The sequence below is a fragment of the Salvelinus fontinalis genome, unplaced genomic scaffold, assembly GCF_029448725.1.
Source record: "Salvelinus fontinalis isolate EN_2023a unplaced genomic scaffold, ASM2944872v1 scaffold_0458, whole genome shotgun sequence".
Taxonomy (NCBI): Eukaryota; Metazoa; Chordata; class Actinopteri; order Salmoniformes; family Salmonidae; genus Salvelinus; species Salvelinus fontinalis.
Genome location: NW_026600667.1, coordinates 97,748 through 120,272, shown reverse-complemented (window position 1 = coordinate 120,272; position 22,525 = coordinate 97,748). Strand labels below are relative to the sequence as shown.

General features: G+C 42.4%; 6 non-coding genes across 6 annotated transcripts; all 6 read left to right on the top strand.

The window, feature by feature from the left end:
• Positions 1 to 3,770: 3,770 nt before the first annotated feature.
• trnat-cgu (transfer RNA threonine (anticodon CGU)) lies at positions 3,771 to 3,842 on the top strand. The gene has a single exon. It is a non-coding gene; the product is annotated as a tRNA-Thr (tRNA).
• Positions 3,843 to 5,497: 1,655 nt separating this feature from the next.
• trnat-cgu (transfer RNA threonine (anticodon CGU)) lies at positions 5,498 to 5,569 on the top strand. The gene has a single exon. It is a non-coding gene; the product is annotated as a tRNA-Thr (tRNA).
• A 1,659-nt stretch (positions 5,570 to 7,228) lies between these two features.
• trnat-cgu (transfer RNA threonine (anticodon CGU)) lies at positions 7,229 to 7,300 on the top strand. The gene has a single exon. It is a non-coding gene; the product is annotated as a tRNA-Thr (tRNA).
• A 1,146-nt stretch (positions 7,301 to 8,446) lies between these two features.
• trnaa-ugc (transfer RNA alanine (anticodon UGC)) lies at positions 8,447 to 8,518 on the top strand. Its single transcript has one exon. It is a non-coding gene; the product is annotated as a tRNA-Ala (tRNA).
• A 465-nt stretch (positions 8,519 to 8,983) lies between these two features.
• Positions 8,984 to 9,055, top strand: trnat-cgu (transfer RNA threonine (anticodon CGU)). The gene has a single exon. It is a non-coding gene; the product is annotated as a tRNA-Thr (tRNA).
• Positions 9,056 to 10,736: 1,681 nt separating this feature from the next.
• On the top strand, positions 10,737 to 10,808 carry trnat-cgu (transfer RNA threonine (anticodon CGU)). The gene has a single exon. It is a non-coding gene; the product is annotated as a tRNA-Thr (tRNA).
• The last annotated feature ends 11,717 nt before the right edge of the window (positions 10,809 to 22,525 follow it).

The window sequence follows — 22,525 nt, the reverse complement described above, 5'->3', positions numbered from 1 at the left end:
TATCATGTAGTATCTAAACATATTATGTAGTATCTAAACCTATCATGTAGTATCTAAACCTATCATGTAGTATCTAAACCTGTCATGTAGTATCTAAAACTGGCATGTTGTCACGATCGTGTGGGAGTGAGACGGACCAAAACGCAGCATGTGGAAAATAAGCCATCTTTTATTATTGAAGAAGGCAAAACGAAACAAAACACTTACAAACTAACAAAACAACAAACGACCGTGAAGCTAATAAACGTAGTGCACACACACAGGCTACAAACGTTCAGACATAGACAATTCCCCACAACAAACTAAAGCCTATGGTTACCTTAAATATGGCTCCCAATCAGAGACAACATAAACCAGCTGTCTCTAATTGGGAACCCATTCAGGCAACATTACGTTACATTTAAGTCATTTAACAGACGCTCTTATCCAGAGCGACTTACAAATTTACCATAGACTTTCCTAGACAACTGCACACAACATAGACACAGCTAGACAACTATACTAAACATAAACCCCTCTGTCCTGAATAGCTCAGGACAGAGGGATAGCTCAGGACAGAGGGATAGCTCAGGATAGAGAGGTAGCTCAGGATAGAGAGGTAGCTCAGGATAGAGGGGCAACTCCGGACTGAAAGGCAGCTCCGGACAGAGAGACAGCTCTGGACTGAGGGGCAGTTCTGGATAAATAGCCGCTCTGGGCTGAGGGACAGCTCATGACTGGCTGACGGCTCTTGACGCTCATGGCTGGCTGACGGCTCTGGACGCTCATGGCTGGCTGACGGCTCTGGACGCTCATGGCTCACTGACGGCTCTGGCAGATCCTGTCTGGTTGGCGACTCTGGCAGATCCTGTCTGGTTGGCGGCTCTGGCAGATCCTGTCTGGTTGGCGGCTCTGGCAGATCCTGTCTGGTTGGCGGCTCTGGCAGATCCTGTCTGGTTGGCGGCTCTGGCAGATCCTGACTGACGAATGGCTCTAGCGGCTCCTGACTGACTATCGGCTCTGACGGCTCGGGACAGACGGGCGGCTCTAATGGCTCGGGACAGACGGATGGCTCAGACGGCACTGGGCAGACGGATGGCTCAGACGACGCTGCGGAGACGGATGGCTCAGACGGCGCTGGGGAGACGGATGGCTCAGACGACGCTGGGGAGACGGATGGCTCAGATGGCGCTGAGGAGACGGATGGCTCAGACTGATCCTGTCTGGCGGAAGGCTTTAGCGGCTCCTGTCTGGCGGAAGGCTCTAGCGGCTCCTGTCTGGCGGAAGGCTCTGTAGGCTCATGGCAGACGGGCGGCTTTGCAGGCTCATGGCAGACGGGCGGCTTTGAAGACTCAATACAGACGGGCAGTTCAGTCACCGTTGGGCAGATGGCAGACTCTGGCCGGCTGAGACGCACTGTAGGCCTGGTGCGTGGTGCCGGAACTGGAGGTACCGGGCTAAGGACACGCACCTTCAGGCTAGTGCGGGGAACAACAACAGGGCACACTGAGTTCTCAAGGCGCACTATATGCCTGGTGCGTGGTACCGGACTGATGGCACGCACCTCAGGACGAGTGCGGGGAGAAATAACAGTGTGTACAGGACTCAGGAGACGCACAGGTGGCTTAGTGCGTGGTGCCGGAACTGGAGGCACTGGGCTGGAGACACGCACCATAGGGAGAGTGCGTGGAGGAGGAACAGGGCTCTGAAAACGCACTGGAAGCCTGGTGCGTGGTGTAGGCACTGGTGGTACTAGGCTGGGGCGGGGAGGTGGCGCCGGAAATACCGGACCGTGCAGGCGTACTGGCTCCCTTGAGCACCGAGCCTGCCCAACCTTACCTGGTTGAATGCACCCCGTCGCCCGACCAGTGCGGGGAGGTGGAATAACCCGCACCGGTCTATGTAGGCGAACCGGGGACACCATGCGTAAGGCTGGTGCCATGTAAGCCGGCCCAAGGAGACATACTGGTGGCCAGATATGTAGGGCCGGCTTCATGACATTTGGCTCAATGCCCAATCTAGCCCTACCAGTGCGGGGAGGTGGAATAACCTGCACTGGGCTATGCACCCTTACAGGAGACACCGTGCGCTCTACTGCGTAACACGGCGTCTGCCCGTACTCCCGCTCTCCACGGTTAGCCTGGGAACTGCCCTTGGCCCACTACCTCTTATCCCCCCCACAAGAAATTTTTGGGTAGTACTCACAGGCTTTTCAGGCTTCCAGCCACGTCTCCTTGCTGCCTCCTCATATCTCCGCCTCTCTGCCTTCGCTGCCTCCAGCTCAGCTTTGGGGCGGTTATATTCTCCTGGTATTTCTCGGTCCAGAATTTCCTCCCAATTCCAATAGTCCAGTGTAGGTGGGTCCTGTTGTTGTTGCACACGCTGCTTGATCCGATGATGGTGGGGAATTCTGTCACGATCGTGTGGGAGTGAGACGGACCAAAACGCAGCATGTGGAAAATAAGCCATCTTCTTTTATTATTGAAGAAGGCAAAACGAAACAAAACACTTACAGACTAACAAAACAACAAACGACCGTGAAGCTAATAAACGTAGTGCACACACACAGGCTACAAACGTTCAGACATAGACAATTCCCCACAACAAACTAAAGCCTATGGTTACCTTAAATATGGCTCCCAATCAGAGACAACAGAAACCAGCTGTCTCTAATTGGGAACCCATTCAGGCAACCATAGACTTTCCTAGACAACTACAAACAACATAGACACAGCTAGACAACTATACAAAACATAAACCCAACTACTCTAAATAAACCCCCTAAACCTTACAACCACAATGGACACTACAAAACCCACATAAATAGCCATGTCACACCCTGACCTAACTAAAATAATAAAGAAAACAAAGAATACTAAGGCCAGGGCGTGACACATGTAGTATATAAATATATCATGTAGTATCTAAACCTGTCATGTATCTAAACCTGTCATGTATCTAAACCTATCATGTAGTATCTAAACCTATCATGTAGTATCTAAACCTATCATATAGTATCAAAACCTATCATGTAGTATTTAATTCTATCATGTAGTATCTAAACATATCATGTAGTATCTAAACATGTCATTTAGTATCTAAACCTGTCATGTAGTATCTAAACATATCATGTAGTATCTAAACCTATCGTGTAGTATCTAAACCTGTCATGTATCTAAACATATCATGTAGTATCTAAACATATCATGTAGTATCTAAACCTATCATGTAGTATCTAAACCTATCATGTACTTTCTAAACATATCATGTAGTATATAAACCGATCATGTAGTATATAAACCTATCATGTAGTATATAAACCTATCATGTAGTATATAAACCTATCATGTAGTATATAAACCTATCATGTAGTATCTAAACCTATCATGTAGTATCTAAACCTATCATGTAGTATCTAAACCTATCATGTAGTATCTAAACCTGTCATGTAGTATCTAAACCTGTCATGTAGTATCTAAACCTGTCATGTAGTATCTAAACATATCATGTAGTATCTAAACCTATCATTTAGTATCTAAACCTATCATGTAGTATCTAAACCTATCATGTAGTATCTAAACCTATCATGTAGTATCTAATTCTATCATGTAGTATCTAATTATATCATGTAGTATCTAAACATATCATGTAGTATCTAAACATGTTGAGCTGTATATGTTTGAGGTCCTCTGTTCAATCCCAAGATTCTCCAATGAGTTTATTTGTGTGCCAAAAACACATTTACACAACTACTACTTTCCAGAATGTTGATATACATTGTTGTATAGATAGGCATGGTGGCCAAGTGGTAAGGCGTCGGTCTCGTAAACCGAAGATCATGGGTTCAAATCCCATCCGTGCCTTTATGAAGGACATCTGATACCATTGAAATGTATTTGCAGCACTGTAGAAAAAGCAACTTTTTCAATATGGTATCACAACTACTAGAGAAAGGGGATTTGTCTCTACGGTAGAGCCAATACTTAACATGTATGCGGTCCAAAGTTAGTCCCCAACTTCTCTGCTGAGTCTATTTAGTTGTTAAATTAGCTTTTGCACAACTCCCACTTTCCAGAATGTTGACATTCTAAGAAGGAAATAGATGTGCTAAGTCATCTGTTTTTGTAAACTGAAGTACATGGGTTCAATCCTTGTTCGACGTTTACGGAAGATAGCTGTTATTATGGAAATGTACTTTCATTAGAACAGTGTTAATTAGAAAGAGTTAATTGTATTGATATGGCCACTGCGACCTGTATGCTCTAGTCGGCTGGCCCTCGTTACATATTCGTCACGCCAGACCCACTGGCTCCAGGTCATCTATAAGTCTATGCTAGGTCAAGCTCCGCCTTATCTCAGCTTACTGGTCACGATAACAACACCCACCCGTAGCACGCGCTCCAGCAGGTATATCTCACTGGTCATCCCCAAAACCAACACCTCCTTTGGCCGCCTTTCCTTCCAGTTCTCTGCTGCCAATGACTGGAACGAATTGCTAAAATCGCTGAAGCTGGATGGAGACTTATATTTCCCTCACTAAATTTAAACATCAGCTTTCTGAGCAGCTAACCGATCACTGCAGCTGTACATAGCCCATCTGTAAATAGCCCACCCAATCTACCTACCTCATCCCCATTTTGTTTTTATTTACTTTCTGCTCTTTTGCACACCAGTTTTTCTACTTGCACATCATCATCTGCTCATCTATCACACCAGTGTTAATTTGCTAAATTGTAATTCATTCGCTACTGTGGCCTATTTATTGCCTTACCTCCTCACGACATTTGCAAACACTATGTATAGACATTCTTTTTTTTCTACTATTATGTAGTTGACTGTACGTTTGTTTATTCTAAATGTGTAACTCTGTGTTGTTGTTTGTGTTGCACTGCTTTGCTTTATCTTAGCCAGGTCGCAGTTGTAAATGAGAACTTGTTCTCCACAAGCTTTCCTGGTAAAATAAAGGTGAAATAATACAAAAAAAGAAACATTTTCTTATTTCCCAGAAAGGGGATGTAGCTCAATGGTAGGGCGCATGCTTTGCATGTATGAGGTCCTGGGTTCAATCCCCAGCTTCTCCAATTTACATTTTGCATTGACCCAAAACCTACTTTCCAGAATGTTGAAATTCTTAGCAGGAAACCGAGATGTGCTAAATCATTTGCTCTTGTAATCTGAAGAACATGCTTTCAATCCCTGTTCGCACATTTATAGAACAGAAGTGGCATGGTTGCCAACTTTTATGGCATAATTTTCAAAAACTGAAGTTCCTGTGTTCGATCCCTGTCCGTAACTGTTTTAAGAATTCCTGCTATCATGTCATTGTAGTTTCAATGGAGTGGTATATATAAAAAGTATATTGAATTAATATTCCATTTTCTCAGCAAATGAAATGGGATGGAAGCTCTGAGGGGGAGTGCATGCTGTATATGTTTGAGGTTCTCTGTTCAATCCCAAGATTCTCCACTTTACACAACTACTACTTTCCAGAATGTTGATATACATTGTTGAATAGATAGGCATGGTGGCCAAGTGGTAAGGCGTCGGTCTCGTAAACCGAAGATCATGGGTTCAAATCCCATCCGTGCCTTTGTGCAAGACATCTGATACCATTGAAATGTACTCTCATTGGAGCAATGTAGAAAAAGCACGTTTTTCAATATGGCATCACAACTACTAGAGAAAGAGGATGTGTCTCTACGTTAGAGCCAATACTTAACATGTATGCGGTCCAAAGTTAATCCCCAACTTCTCTGCTGAGTTTATTTAGTTGTTAAATTAGCTTTTGCACAACTCCCACTTTCCAGAATGTTGACATTCTAAGAAGGAAATAGATGTGCTAAGTCATCTGTTTTTGTAAACTGAAGTACATGGGTTCAATCCTTGTTCGACGTTTACGGAAGATAGCTGTTATTATGGAAATGTACTTTCATTAGAACAGTGTTAATTAGAAAGAGTTAATTGTATTGATATGGCCACTGCGACCTGTATGCTCTAGTCGGCTGGCCCTCGTTACATATTCGTCACGCCAGACCCACTGGCTCCAGGTCATCTATAAGTCTATGCTAGGTCAAGCTCCGCCTTATCTCAGCTTACTGGTCACTATAACAACACCCACCCGTAGCAGGCGCTCCAGCAGGTATATCTCACTGGTCATCCCCAAAACCAACACCTCCTTTGGCCGCCTTCCTTCCAGTTCTCTGCTGCCAATGACTGGAACGAATTGCGAAAATCGCTGAAGCTGGATGAAGACTTATATTTCCCTCACTAACTTTAAACATCAGCTATCTGAGCAGCTAACCGATCACTGCAGCTGTACATAGCCCATCTGTAAATAGCCCACCCAATCTACCTACCTCATCCCCATTTTGTTTTTTTTACTTTCTGCTCTTTTGCACACCAGTATTTCTACTTGCACATCATCATCTGCTCATCTATCACACCAGTGTTCATTTGCTAAATTGTAATTCATTCGCTACTATGGCCTATTTATTGCCTTACCTCCTCACGACATTTGCAAACACTATGTATAGGCATTCTTTTTTTTCTACTATTATGTAGTTGACTGTACGTTTGTTTATTCTAAATGTGTAACTCTGTGTTGTTGTTTGTGTTGCACTGCTTTGCTTTATCTTAGCCAGGTCGCAGTTGTAAATGAGAACTTGTTCTCCACAAGCTTTCCTGGTAAAATAAAGGTGAAATAATACAAAAAAAGAAACATTTTCATGTTCCCCAGAAAGGGCATGTAGCTCAGTGGTAGAGCGCATGCTTTGCATGTATGAGGTCCTGGGTTCAATCCCCAGGTTCTCCAATTTACATTTTTGCATTGAACCAAAACCTACTTTCCAGAATGTTGAAATTCTTAGCAGGAAACCGAGATGTGCTAAATCATTTGCTCTTGTAATCTGAAGAACATGCTTTCAATCCCTGTTCGCACATTTATAGAACAGAAGTGGCATGGTTGCCAACTTTTATGGCATAATTTTCAAAAACTGAAGTTCATGTGTTTCATCCCTGTCCGTAACTGTTTTAAGAATTGCTGCTATCATTTCATTGTAGTTTCAATGGAGTGTTGTATTTAAAAAGTATATTGAATTAATATTCCATTTTCTCAGCAAATGAAATGGGATGGAAGCTCTGAGGGGGAGTGCATGCTGTATATGTTTGAGGTTCTCTGTTCAATCCCAAGATTCTCCACTTTACACAACTACTACTTTCCAGAATGTTGATATACATTGTTGAATAGATAGGCATGGTGGCCAAGTGGTAAGGCGTCGGTCTCGTAAACCGAAGAATATGGGTTCAAATCCCATCCGTGCCTTTATGCAAGACATCTGATACCATTGAAATGTACTCTCATTGGAGCAATGTAGAAAAAGCATGTTTTTCAATATGGCATCACAAATACTAGAGAAAGAAGATGTTTCTCTACGGTAGAGCCAATACTTAACATGTATGCGGTCCAAAGTTAATCCCCAACTTCTCTGCTCAGTCTATTTAGTTGTTAAATTAGCTTTTGCACAACTCCCACTTTCCAGAATGTTGACATTCTAAGAAGGAAATAGATGTGCTAAGTCATCTGTTTTTGTAAACTGAAGCACATGGGTTCAATCCTTGTTCGACGTTTACGGAAGATAGCTGTTATTATGGAAATGTACTTTCATTAGAACAGTGTAAAGAAAGAGTTAATTGTATTGATATGGCCACTGCGACCTGTATGCTCTAGTCGGCTGGCCCTCGTTACATATTCATCACGCCAGACCCACTGGCTCAAGGTCATCTATAAGTCTATGCTAGGTCAAGCTCCGCCTTATCTCAGCTTACTGGTCACTATAACAACACCCACCCGTAGCAGGTGCTCCAGCAGGTATATCTCACTGGTCATCCCCAAAACCAACACCTCCTTTGGCCGCCTTCCTTCCAGTTCTCTGCTGCCAATGACTGGAACGAATTGCAAAAATCGCTGAAGCTGGATGGAGACTTATATTTCCCTCACTAACTTTAAACATCAGCTATCTGAGCAGCTAACCGATCACTGCAGCTGTACATAGCCCATCTGTAAATAGCCCACCCAATCTACCTACCTCATCCCCATTTTGTTTTTTTTACTTTCTGCTCTTTTGCACACCAGTATTTCTACTTGCACATCATCATCTGCTCATCTATCACACCAGTGTTCATTTGCTAAATTGTAATTCATTCGCTACTATGGCCTATTTATTGCCTTACCTCCTCACGACATTTGCAAACACTATGTATAGACATTCTTTTTTTTCTACTATTATGTAATTGACTGTACGTTTGTTTATTCTAAATGTGTAACTCTGTGTTGTTGTTTGTGTTGCACTGCTTTGCTTTATCTTAGCCAGGTCGCAGTTGTAAATGAGAACTTGTTCTCCATAAGCTTTCCTGGTAAAATAAAGGTGAAATATCACAAAAAAAGAAACATTTTCATATTCCCCAGAAAGGAGATGTAGCTCAGTGGTAGAGCGCATGCTTTGCATGTATGAGGTCCTGGGTTCAATCCCCAGCTTCTCCAATTTACATTTTTGCATTGACCCAAAACCTACTTTCCAGAATGTTGAAATTCTTAGCAGGAAACAGAGATGTGCTAAATCATTTGCTCTTGTAATCTGAAGAACATGTGTTCAATCCCTGTTCGCACATTTATAGAACAGAAGTGGCATGGTTGCCAACTTTTATGGCATAATTTTCAAAAACTGAAGTTCATGTGTTCGATCCCTGTCCGTAACTGTTTTAAGAATTGCTGCTATCATTTCATTGTAGTTTCAATGGAGTGGTGTAGATAAAAAGTATATTGAATTAATATTCCATTTTCTCTGTAAATTAAATGGGATGGAAGCTCAGAGGGGGAGTGCATGCTGTATGTGTTTGAGGTCCTCTGTTCAATCCCAAGATTCTCCACTGAGTTTATTTGTGTGCCAAAAACACATTTACACAACTACTACTTTCCAGAATGTTGATATACCTTGTTGTATAGATAGGCATGGTGGCCAAGTGGTAAGGCGTCGGTCTCGTAAACCGAAGATCATGGGTTCAAATCCCATCCGTGCCTTCATGAAAGACATCTGATACCATTGAAATGTACTCTCATTGGAACAATGTAGAAAAAGCACATTTTTCAATATGGCATCACAACTACGAGAGAAAGGGGATGTGTCTCTACGGTAGAGACAATACTTAACGTGCATGTGGTCCAAAGTTAATCCCCAACTTCTCTGCTGAATCTATTTAGTTGTTAAATTAGCTTTTGCACAACTCCCACTTTCCAGAATGTTGACATTCTAAGAAGGAAATAGATGTGCTAAGTCATCTGTTTTTGTAAACTGAAGCACATGGGTTCAATCCTTGTTCGACGTTTACGGAAGATAGCTGTTATTATGGAAATGTACTTTCATTAGAACAGTGTTAATTAGAAAGAGTTAATTGTATTGATATGGCCACTGCGACCTGTATGCTCTAGTCGGCTGGCCCTCGTTACATATTCGTCACGCCAGACCCACTGGCTCCAGGTCATCTATAAGTCTATGCTAGGTCAAGCTCCGCCTTATCTCAGCTTACTGGTCACGATAACAACACCCACCCGTAGCACGCGCTCCAGCAGGTATATCTCACTGGTCATCCCCAAAACCAACACCTCCTTTGGCCACCTTTCCTTCCAGTTCTCTGCTGCCAATGACTGGAACGAATTGCAAAAATCGCTGAAGCTGGATGGAGACTTATATTTCCCTCACTAACTTTAAACATCAGCTATCTGAGCAGCTAACCGATCACTGCAGCTGTACATAGCCCATCTGTAAATAGCCCACCCAATCTACCTACCTCATCCCCATTTTGTTTTTATTTACTTTCTGCTCTTTTGCACACCAGTATTTCTACTTGCACATCATCATCTGCTCATCTATCACACCAGTGTTAATTTGCTAAATTGTAATTCATTCGCTACTATGGCCTATTTATTGCCTTACCTCCTCACGACATTTGCATGTATAGACATTCTTTTTTTTCTACTATTATGTAATTGACTGTACGTTTGTTTATTCTAAATGTGTAACTCTGTGTTGTTGTTTGTGTTGCACTGCTTTGCTTTATCTTAGCCAGGTCGCAGTTGTAAATGAGAACTTGTTCTCCACAAGCTTTCCTGGTAAAATATAGGTGAAATAATACAAAAAAATAAACATTTTCTTTTTCCCCAGAAAGGGGATGTAGCTCAGTGGTGGAGCGCATGCTTTGCATGTATGAGGTCCTGGGTTCAATCCCCAGCTTCTCCAATTTACATTTTTGCATTGACCCAAAACCTACTTTCCAGAATGTTGAAATTCTTAGCAGGAAACCGAGATGTGCTAAATCATTTGCTCTTGTAATCTGAAGAACATGCTTTCAATCCCTGTTCACACATTTATAGAACAGAAGTGGCATGGTTGCCAACTTTTATGGCATAATTTTCAAAAACTGAAGTTCATGTGTTCGATCCCTGTCCGTAACTGTTTTAAGAATTCCTGCTATCATTTCATTGTAGTTTCAATGGAGTGGTATATATAAAAAGTATATTGAATTAATATTCCATTTTCTCAGCAAATGAAATGGGATGGAAGCTCAGAGGGGGAGTGCATGCTGTATATGTTTGAGGTCCTCTGTTCAATCCCAAGATTCTCCACTGAGTTTATTTGTGTGCCAAGAACACATTTACACAACTACTACTTTCCAGAATTTTGATATATATTGCTGTATAGATAGGCATGGTGGCCAAGTGGTAAGGCGTCGGTCTCGTAAACTGAAGATCATGGGTTCAAATCCCATCCGTGCCTTCATGAAAGACATCTGATACCATTGAAATGTACTCTCATTGGAGCACTGTAGAAAAAACAAGTTTTTTAATATGGCATCACAACTACTAGAGAAAGGGGATGTGTCTCTACGGTAGAGCCAATACTTAACATGCATGTGGTCCAAAGTTAATCCCCAACTTCTCTGCTGAGTCTATTTAGTTGTTAAATTAGCTTTTGCACAACTCCCACTTTCCAGAATGTTGACATTCTAAGAAGGAAATAGATGTGCTAAGTCATCTGTTTTTGTAAACTGAAGCACATGGGTTCAATCCTTGTTCGACGTTTACGGAAGATAGCTGTTATTATGGAAATGTACTTTCATTAGAACAGTGTTAATTAGAAAGAGTTAATTGTATTGATATGGCCACTGCGACCTGTATGCTCTAGTCGGCTGGCCCTCGTTACATATTCGTCACGCCAGACCCACTGGCTCCAGGTCATCTATAAGTCTATGCTAGGTCAAGCTCCGCCTTATCTCAGCTTACTGGTCACGATAACAACACCCACCCGTAGCACGCGCTCCAGCAGGTATATCTCACTGGTCATCCCCAAAACCAACACCCCCTTTGGCCGCCTTTCCTTCCAGTTCTCTGCTGCCAATGACTGGAACGAATTGCAAAAATTGCTGAAGCTGGAAGGATACTTATTATTCCCTCCCTTTGCTAAATTGTAATTCATTCGCTACTATGGCCTATTTATTGCCTTACCTCCTCACGACATTTGCAAACACTATGCATAGACATTCTTTTTTTTCTACTATTATGTAATTGACTGTACGTTTGTTTATTCTAAATGTGTAACTCTGTGTTGTTGTTTGTGTTGCACTGCTTTGCTTTATCTTAGCCAGGTCGCAGTTGTAAATGAGAACTTGTTCTCCACAAGCTTTCCTGGTAAAATAAAGGTTAAATAATACAAAAACAGAAACATTTTCATATTCCCCAGAAAGGGGATGTAGCTCAGTGGTAGAGTGCATGCGTTGCATGTATGAGGTCCTGGGTTCAATCCCCAGTTTCTCCAATTTACATTTTTGCATTGACCCAAAACCTACTTTCCAGAATGTTGAAATTCTTAGCAGGAAACAGAGATGTGCTAAATCATTTGGGCTTGTAATCTGAAGAACATGCGTCCAATCCCTGTTCGCACATTTATAGAACAGAAGTGGCATGGTTGCCAACTTTTATGGCATAATTTTCAAAAACTGAAGTTCATGTGTTCGATCCCTGTCCGTAACTGTTTTAACCTGTTTGGCGTGCAAGCCCGACGTCGGTACATTTATGACAACAGCCACTTCAAGTGCAGGGCGCGAAATTCAAAATATATATATTTTAAATATTTAACTTTCACACATTAACAAGTCCAAGACACCAGATGAAAGGTACACATCTTGTGATTTAAGCCAACATGTCCGATTTTAAAATGTTTTACAGGGAAGACACAATATGTAAATCTATTAGCTAACCACGTTAGCAAAAGACACCACTATTTTTACTCCATCAGTTTTTTACTACATCAGTAGCTATCACAAATTCGACCAAATAAAGATATAAATAGCCACTAACCAAGAAACAACTTCATCAGATGACAGTCTGATAACATATTTATTGTATAGCATATGTTTTGTTAGAAAAATGTGCATATTTCAGGTATAAATCATAGTTTACATTGCAGCTACAGTCAGAAATTGCACCGAAAGCAGACAGAAAAATTACAGACACCAACGCCAAATAACTAAATACTCATCATAAAACATTTCTGAAAAATACATAGTGTACAGCAATTGAAAGACAGGCATCTTGTGATTCCAGACAATATTTCCGATGTATCAAGTGTTTTACAGCGAAAACACAATATAGCGTTATATTAGCTTAGCACAACAGCAAACATAACAACAGCATTTATTCAAGGCAAAAATAGCTATAACGAATAAACCACCAAAATATATTAATTTTTCCACTAACCTTCTCAGAATTCTTCAGATGACAGTCCTGTAACATCATATTACACAATGCATATAGAGTTTGTTCGAAAATGTGCATATTTAGCGGCACAAATCGTGCTTATACAATGAGAATAGTGTCCATAACGTCAAGCAATCTGTCCGGCGCCATCTTGTAAAGGCACCTTTTCTTATCGAATACTATTCATAAACTTGACTAAAAAAATACAGGTTGGACAGCAATTGAAAGACAAATTAGTTCTTAATGCAATCGCTGAATGACATTTTTAAAATTAACCTTACTGCGCAATACAGGCTGCGATAACGCAAGGCTACACTGCAGGAAATGGCGTCTTATGCATTTTACATTTTTCAACAGAACAATGAATTATCAGCATAAATAGTTCTTACTTTTAGATGAACTCCCATCAGAATCTTGGGAAATGTTTCCTTTGTCCAAAAGAATCGTTGCTAGGTTGGAGAACGTCGTCTTCAACGTTGCAATTAGCAATAAACAATAGCCATGTGGGCCAGAGATACCCAACTTCCTAAAACGTCACGAAAATAAATACCCGAAAATCGCAATATACTGACATAAACTGATATAATTCGGTTTAAAATAACAACATTACGATGTCTTCAACACCTATATTGAATAAAAACAGAGCCGGATATATCTAGGAGCTAATACGGGAGCTTCTAAAAAGACATGCCAAGACCCTTCCTGCGTCAGAGCGAAGAGTGGACAGATGGGACACTTCGGTTCCAAGCAATTTATAACCTACGTAGAAACTCCATTTCAACTCTCCCTATTCGCTGACACCCAGTGGAAGGCGTATGCAGTGCATCTCAACCAATAGAGGACAGGCAAATTAATACACAGGTCTCAGAACAGCCAGCAAAATTCTGCAGTCTGACATTCACATAGGAAAATTGCTCTAAGTCGAGTTCTGTTTCACTCAGAGAAATAATTCAAACGGTTTTAGAAACTAGAGAGTGTTTTCTATCCAATAGTAATAATAATATGCATACTGTACGAGCAAGAATTGAGTACGAGGCCTTTTTATCTGGCTACTCAATACTGCCCCTTGAGCCCAAAGTAGTTAAGAATTGCTGCTATCATTTCATTGTAGTTTCAATGGAGTGGTGTATATAAAAAGTATATTGAATTAATATTCCATTTTCTCAGTAAATGAAATGCGATGGAAGCTCAGAGGGGGAGTGCATGCTGTATATGTTTGAGGTCCTCTGTTCAATCCCAAGATTCTCCACTGAGTTTATTTGTGTGCCAAATTCACATTTACACAACTACTACTTTCCAGAATGTTGATATACATTGTTGTATAGATAGGCATGGTGGCCAAGTGGTAAGGCGTCGATCTCGTAAAAAGAAGATCATGGGTTCAAATCCCAAACGTGCCTTCATGAAAGACATCTTATACCATTGAAATGTACTCTCATTGGAGCACTGTAGAAAAAGCAAGTTTTTCAATATGGCATCACAACTACTAGAGAAAGGGGATGTGTCTCTACGGTAGAGCCAATACTTAACATGTATGCGGTCCAAAGTTCATCCCCAACTTCTCTGCTGAGTATATTTAGTTGTTAAATTAGCTTTTGCACAACTCCCACTTTCCAGAATGTTGACATTCTAAGAAGGAAATAGATGTGCTAAGTCATCTGTTTTTGTAAACTGAAGCACATGGGTTCAATCCTTGTTCGACGTTTACGGAAGATAGCTGTTATTATGGAAATGTACTTTCATTAGAACAGTGTAAAGAAAGAGTTAATTGTATTGATATGGCCACTGCGACCTGTATGCTCTAGTCGGCTGGCCCTCGTTACATATTCGTCACGCCAGACCCACTGGCTCCAGGTCATCTATAAGTCTATGCTAGGTCAAGCTCCGCCTTATCTCAGCTTACTGGTCACGATAACAACACCCACCCGTAGCACGCGCTCCAGCAGGTATATCTCACTGGTCATCCCCAAAACCAACACCTCCTTTGGCCGCCTTTCCTGCCAGGTTTCTGCTGCCAATGACTGGAACGAATTGCAAAAATCACCGAAGCTGGATGGAGACTTATATTTCCCTCACTAACTTTAAACATCAGCTATCTGAGCAGCTAACCGTTCACTGCAGCTGTACATAGCCCATCTGTAAATAGCCCACCCAATCTACCTTCCTTCATCCCCATTTTGTTTTTATTTACTTTCTGCTCTTTTGCACACCAGTATTTCTACTTGCACATCATCATCTGCTCATCTATCACACCAGTGTTAATTTGCTAAATTGTAATTCATTCGCTACTATGGCCTATTTATTGCCTTACCTCCTCACGACATTTGCAAACACTATGAATAGACATTCTTTTTTTTCTACTATTATGTAATTGACTGTACGTTTGTTTATTCTAAATGTGTAACTCTGTGTTGTTGTTTGTGTTGCACTGCTTTGCTTTATCTTAGCCAGGTCGCAGTTGTAAATGAGAACTTGTTCTCCACAAGCTTTCCTGGTAAAATATAGGTGAAATAATACAAAAAAATAAACATTTTCTTCTTCCCCAGAAAGGGGATGTAGCTCAGTGGTAGAGCGCATGCTTTGCATTTATGAGGTCCTGGGTTCAATCCCCAGCTTCTCCAATTTACATTTTTGCATTGACCCAAAACCTACTTTCCAGAATGTTGAAATTCTTAGCAGGAAACCGAGATGTGCTAAATCATTTGCTCTTGTAATCTGAAGAACATGCTTTCAATCCCTGTTCGCACATTTATAGAACAGAAGTGGCATGGTTGCCAACTTTTATGGCATAATTTTCAAAAACTGAAGTTCATGTGTTCGATCCCTGTCCGTAACTGTTTTAAGAATTCCTGCTATCATTTCATTGTAGTTTCAATGGAGTGGTATACATAAAAAGTATATTGAATTAATATTCCATTTTCTCAGTAAATGAAATGGGATGGAAGCTCAGAGGGGGAGTGCATGCTGTATATGTTTGAGGTCCTCTGTTCAATCCCAAGATTCTCCACTGAGTTTATTTGTGTGCCAAAAACACATTTTCACAACAACTACTACTTTGTTGTATAGATAGGCATGGTGGCCAAGTTGTAAGGCGTCGATCTCGTAAAAAGAAGATCATGGGTTCAAATCCCATCCGTGCCTTCATGAAAGACATCTGATACCATTGAAATGTACTCTCATTGGAGCACTGTAGAAAAAGCAAGTTTTTCAATATGGCATCACAACTACTAGAGAAAGGGGATGTGTCTCTACGGTAGAGCCAATACTTAACATGAATGCGGTCCAAAGTTAATCCCCAACTTCTCTGCTGAGTCTATTTAGTTGTTAAATTAGCTTTTGCACAACTCCCACTTTCCAGAATGTTGACATTCTAAGAAGGAAATAGATGTACTAAGTCATCTGTTTTTGTAAACTGAAGCACATGGGTTCAATCCTTGTTCTACGTTTACGGAAGATAGCTGTTATTATGGAAATGTACTTTCATTAGAACAGTGTAAAGAAAGAGTTAATTGTATTGATATGGCCACTGCGACCTGTATGCTCTAGTCGGCTGGCCCTCGTTACATATTCGTCACGCCAGACCCACTGGCTCCAGGTCATCTATAAGTCTATGCTAGGTCAAGCTCCGCCTTATCTCAGCTTACTGGTCACGATAACAACCCCCACCCGTAGCACGCGCTCCAGCAGGTATATCTCACTGGTCATCCCCAAAACCAACACCTCCTTTGGCCGCCTTTCCTGCCAGGTTTCTGCTGCCAATGACTGGAACGAATTGCAAAAATCACCGAAGCTGGATGGAGACTTATATTTCCCTCACTAACTTTAAACATCAGCTATCTGAGCAGCTAACCGTTCACTGCAGCTGTACATAGCCCATCTGTAAATAGCCCACCCAATCTACCTTCCTTCATCCCCATTTTGTTTTTATTTACTTTCTGCTCTTTTGCACACCAGTATTTCTACTTGCACATCATCATCTGCTCATCTATCACACCAGTGTTAATTTGCTAAATTGTAATTCATTCGCTACTATGGCCTATTTATTGCCTTACCTCCTCACGACATTTGCAAACACTATGAATAGACATTCTTTTTTTTCTACTATTATGTAATTGACTGTACGTTTGTTTATTCTAAATGTGTAACTCTGTGTTGTTGTTTGTGTTGCACTGCTTTGCTTTATCTTAGCCAGGTCGCAGTTGTAAATGAGAACTTGTTCTCCACAAGCTTTCCTGGTAAAATATAGGTGAAATAATACAAAAAAATAAACATTTTCTTCTTCCCCAGAAAGGGGATGTAGCTCAGTGGTAGAGCGCATGCTTTGCATTTATGAGGTCCTGGGTTCAATCCCCAGCTTCTCCAATTTACATTTTTGCATTGACCCAAAACCTACTTTCCAGAATGTTGAAATTCTTAGCAGGAAACCGAGATGTGCTAAATCATTTGCTCTTGTAATCTGAAGAACATGCTTTCAATCCCTGTTCGCACATTTATAGAACAGAAGTGGCATGGTTGCCAACTTTTATGGCATAATTTTCAAAAACTGAAGTTCATGTGTTCGATCCCTGTCCGTAACTGTTTTAAGAATTCCTGCTATCATTTCATTGTAGTTTCAATGGAGTGGTATACATAAAAAGTATATTGAATTAATATTCCATTTTCTCAGTAAATGAAATGGGATGGAAGCTCAGAGGGGGAGTGCATGCTGTATATGTTTGAGGTCCTCTGTTCAATCCCAAGATTCTCCACTGAGTTTATTTGTGTGCCAAAAACACATTTTCACAACAACTACTACTTTGTTGGATAGATAGGCATGGTGGCCAAGTTGTAAGGCGTCGATCTCGTAAAAAGAAGATCATGGGTTCAAATCCCATCCGTGCCTTCATGAAAGACATCTGATACCATTGAAATGTACTCTCATTGGAGCACTGTAGAAAAAGCAAGTTTTTCAATATGGCATCACAACTACTAGAGAAAGGGGATGTGTCTCTACGGTAGAGCCAATACTTAACATGTATGCGGTCCAAAGTTAATCCCCAACTTCTCTGCTGAGTCTATTTAGTTGTTAAATTAGCTTTTGCACAACTCCCACTTTCCAGAATGTTGACATTCTAAGAAGGAAATAGATGTACTAAGTCATCTGTTTTTGTAAACTGAAGCACATGGGTTCAATCCTTGTTCTACGTTTACGGAAGATAGCTGTTATTATGGAAATGTACTTTCATTAGAACAGTGTAAAGAAAGAGTTAATTGTATTGATATGGCCACTGCGACCTGTATGCTCTAGTCGGCTGGCCCTCGTTACATATTCGTCACGCCAGACCCACTGGCTCCAGGTCATCTATAAGTCTATGCTAGGTCAAGCTCCGCCTTATCTCAGCTTACTGGTCACGATAACAACCCCCACCCGTAGCACGCGCTCCAGCAGGTATATCTCACTGGTCATCCCCAAAACCAACACCTCCTTTGGCCGCCTTTCCTGCCAGGTTTCTGCTGCCAATGACTGGAACGAATTGCAAAAATCACCGAAGCTGGATGGAGACTTATATTTCCCTCACTAACTTTAAACATCAGCTATCTGAGCAGCTAACCGATCACTGCAGCTGTACATAGCCCATCTGTAAATAGCCCACCCAATCTACCTACCTCATCCCCATTTTGTTTTTATTTACTTTCTGCTCTTTTGCACACCAGTATTTCTACTTGCACATCATCATCTGCTCATCTATCACACCAATGTTCATTTGCTAAATTGTAATTAATTCGCTACTATGGCCTATTTATTGCCTTACCTCCTCACATTTACATTTACATTTAAGTCATTTAGCAGACGCTCTTATCCAGAGCGACTTACAAATTGGTGCATTCACCTTATGACATCCAGTGGAACAGCCACTTTACAATAGTGCATCAGATCTTTTAAGGGAGGGGGGGGGGGGGGGGGGGGGCAGAAGGATTGCTTTATCCTAGGTATTCCTTGAAGAGGTGGGGTTTCAGGTGTCTCCGGAAGGTGGTGATTGACTCCGCTGTCCTGGCGTCGTGAGGGAGTTTGTTCCACCATTGGGGGGCCAGAGCAGCGAACAGTTTTGACTGGGCTGAGCGGGAACTGTACTTCCTCAGTGGTAGGGAGGCGAGCAGGCCAGAGGTGGATGAACGCAGTGCCCTTGTTTGGGTGTAGGGCCTGATCAGAGCCTGAAGGTACTGAGGTGCCGTTCCCCTCACAGCTCCGTAGGCAAGCACCATGGTCTTGTAGCGGATGCGAGCTTCAACTGGAAGCCAGTGGAGAGAGCGGAGGAGCGGGGTGACGTGAGAGAACTTGGGAAGGTTGAACACCAGACGGGCTGCGGCGTTCTGGATGAGTTGTAGGGGTTTAATGGCACAGGCAGGGAGCCCAGCCAGCAGCGAGTTGCAGTAATCCAGACGGGAGATGACAAGTGCCTGGATTAGGACCTGCGCCGCTTCCTGTGTGAGGCAGGGTCGTACTCTGCGGATGTTGTAGAGCATGAACCTACAGGAACGGGCCACCGCCTTGATGTTGGTGGAGAACGACAGGGTGTTGTCCAGGATCACGCCAAGGTTCTTAGCGCTCTGGGAGGAGGACACAATGGAGTTGTCGACCGTGATGGCGAGATCATGGAACGGACAGTCCTTCCCCGGGAGGAAGAGCAGCTCCGTCTTGCCGAGGTTCAGCTTGAGGTGGTGATCCGTCATCCACACTGATATGTCTGCCAGACATGCAGAGATGCGATTCGCCACCTGGTCATCAGAAGGGGGAAAGGAGAAGATTAATTGTGTGTCGTCTGCATAGCAATGATAGGAGAGACCATGTGAGGTTATGACAGAGCCAAGTGACTTGGTGTATAGCGAGAATAGGAGAGGGCCTAGAACAGAGCCCTGGGGGACACCAGTGGTGAGAGCGCGTGGTGAGGAGACAGATTCTCGCCACGCCACCTGGTAGGAGCGACCTGTCAGGTAGGACGCAATCCAAGCGTGGGCCGTGCCGGAGATGCCCAACTCGGAGAGGGTGGAGAGGAGGATCTGATGGTTCACAGTATCGAAGGCAGCCGATAGGTCTAGAAGGATGAGAGCAGAGGAGAGAGAGTTAGCTTTAGCAGTGCGGAGCGCCTCCGTGATACAGAGAAGAGCAGTCTCAGTTGAGTGACTAGTCTTGAAACCTGACTGATTTGGATCAAGAAGGTCATTCTGAGAGAGATAGCAGGAGAGCTGGCCAAGGACGGCACGTTCAAGAGTTTTGGAGAGAAAAGAAAGAAGGGATACTGGTCTGTAGTTGTTGACATCGGAGGGATCGAGTGTAGGTTTTTTCAGAAGGGGTGCAACTCTCGCTCTCTTGAAGACGGAAGGGACGTAGCCAGCGGTCAAGGATGAGTTGATGAGCGAGGTGAGGTAAGGTAGAAGGTCTCCGGAAATGGTCTGGAGAAGAGAGGAGGGGATAGGGTCAAGCGGGCAGGTTGTTGGGCGGCCGGCCGTCACAAGACGCGAGATTTCATCTGGAGAGAGAGGGGAGAAAGAGGTCAAAGCACAGGGTTGGGCAGTGTGAGCAGAACCAGCGGTGTCGTTTGACTTAGCGAACGAGGATCGGATGTCGTCGACCTTCTTTTCAAAATGGTTGACGAAGTCGTCTGCAGAGAGGGAGGAGGGGGGGGGAGGGGGAGGAGGATTTAGGAGGGAGGAGAAGGTGGCAAAGAGCTTCCTAGGGTTAGAGGCAGATGCTTGGAATTTAGAGTGGTAGAAAGTGGCTTTAGCAGCAGAGACAGAAGAGGAAAATGTAGAGAGGAGGGAGTGAAAGGATGCCAGGTCCGCAGGGAGGCGAGTTTTCCTCCATTTCCGCTCGGCTGCCCGGAGCCCACGACATTTGCATGTATAGACATTCTTTTTTTTCTACTATTATGTAATTGACTGTACGTTTGTTTATTCTAAATGTGTAACTCTGTGTTGTTGTTTGTGTTGCACTGCTTTGCTTTATCTTAGCCAGGTCGCAGTTGTAAATGAGAACTTGTTCTCCACAAGCTTTCCTGGTAAAATAAAGGTGGAATAATACAAAAAAAGAAACATTTTCTTATTTCCCAGAAAGGGGATGTAGCTCAATGGTAGGGCGCATGCTTTGCATGTATGAGGTCCTGAGTTCAATCCCCAGCTTCTCCAATTTACATTTTTGCATTGACCCAAAACCTACTTTCCAGAATGTTGAAATTCTTAGCAGGAAACAGAGATGTGCTAAATCATTTGGGCTTGTAATCTGAAGAACATGCTTTCAATCCCTGTTCGCACATTTATAGAACAGAAGTGGCATGGTTGCCAACTTTTATGGCATAATTTTCCAAAACTGAAGTTCATGTGTTCGATCCCTGTCCGTAACTGTTTTAAGAATTGCTGCCATCATTTCATTGTAGTTTCAATGGAGTGGTGTATATAAAAAGTATATTGAATCAATATTCCATTTTCTCAGTAAATGAAATGGGATGGAAGCTCAGAGGGGGAGTGCATGCTGTATATGTTTGAGGTCCTCTGTTCAATCCCAAGATTCTCCACTTTACACAACTACTACTTTCCAGAATGTTGATATACATTGTTGTATAGATAGGCATGGTGGCCAAGTGGTAAGGCATCGATCTCGTAAAAAGAAGATCATGGGTTCAAATCCCAACCGTGCCTTCATGAAAGACATCTTATACCATTGAAATGTACTCTCATTGGAGCACTGTAGAAAAAGCAAGTTTTTCAATATGGCATCACAACTACTAGAGAAAGGGGATGTGTCTCTACGGTAGAGCCAATACTTAACATGCATGTGGTCCAAAGTTAATCCCCAACTTCTCTGCTGAGTCTATTTAGTTGTTAAATTAGCTTTTGCACAACTCCCACTTTCCAGAATGTTGACATTCTAAGAAGGAAATAGATGTGCTAAGTCATCTGTTTTTGTAAACTGAAGCACATGGGTTCAATCCTTGTTCGACGTTTACGGAAGATAGCTGTTATTATGGAAATGTACTTTCATTAGAACAGTGTTAATTAGAAAGAGTTAATTGTATTGATATGGCCACTGCGACCTGTATGCTCTAGTCGGCTGGCCCTCGTTACATATTCGTCACGCCAGACCCACTGGCTCCAGGTCATCTATAAGTCTATGCTATGTCAAGCTCCGCCTTATCTCAGCTTACTGGTCACTATAACAACACCCACCCGTAGCAGGCGCTCCAGCAGGTATATCTCACTGGTCATCCCCAAAACCAACACCTCCTTTGGCCGCCTTCCTTCCAGTTCTCTGCTGCCAATGACTGGAACGAATTGCGAAAATCGCTGAAGCTGGATGAAGACTTATATTTCCCTCACTAACTTTAAACATCAGCTATCTGAGCAGCTACCCGATCACTGCAGCTGTACATAGCCCATCTGTAAATAGCCCACCCAATCTACCTACCTCATCCCCATTTTGTTTTTTTTACTTTCTGCTCTTTTGCACACCAGTATTTCTACTTGCACATCATCATCTGCTCATCTATCACACCAGTGTTCATTTGCTAAATTGTAATTCATTCGCTACTATGGCCTATTTATTGCCTTACCTCCTCACGACATTTGCAAACACTATGTATAGGCATTCTTTTTTTTCTACTATTATGTAGTTGACTGTACGTTTGTTTATTCTAAATGTGTAACTCTGTGTTGTTGTTTGTGTTGCACTGCTTTGCTTTATCTTAGCCAGGTCGCAGTTGTAAA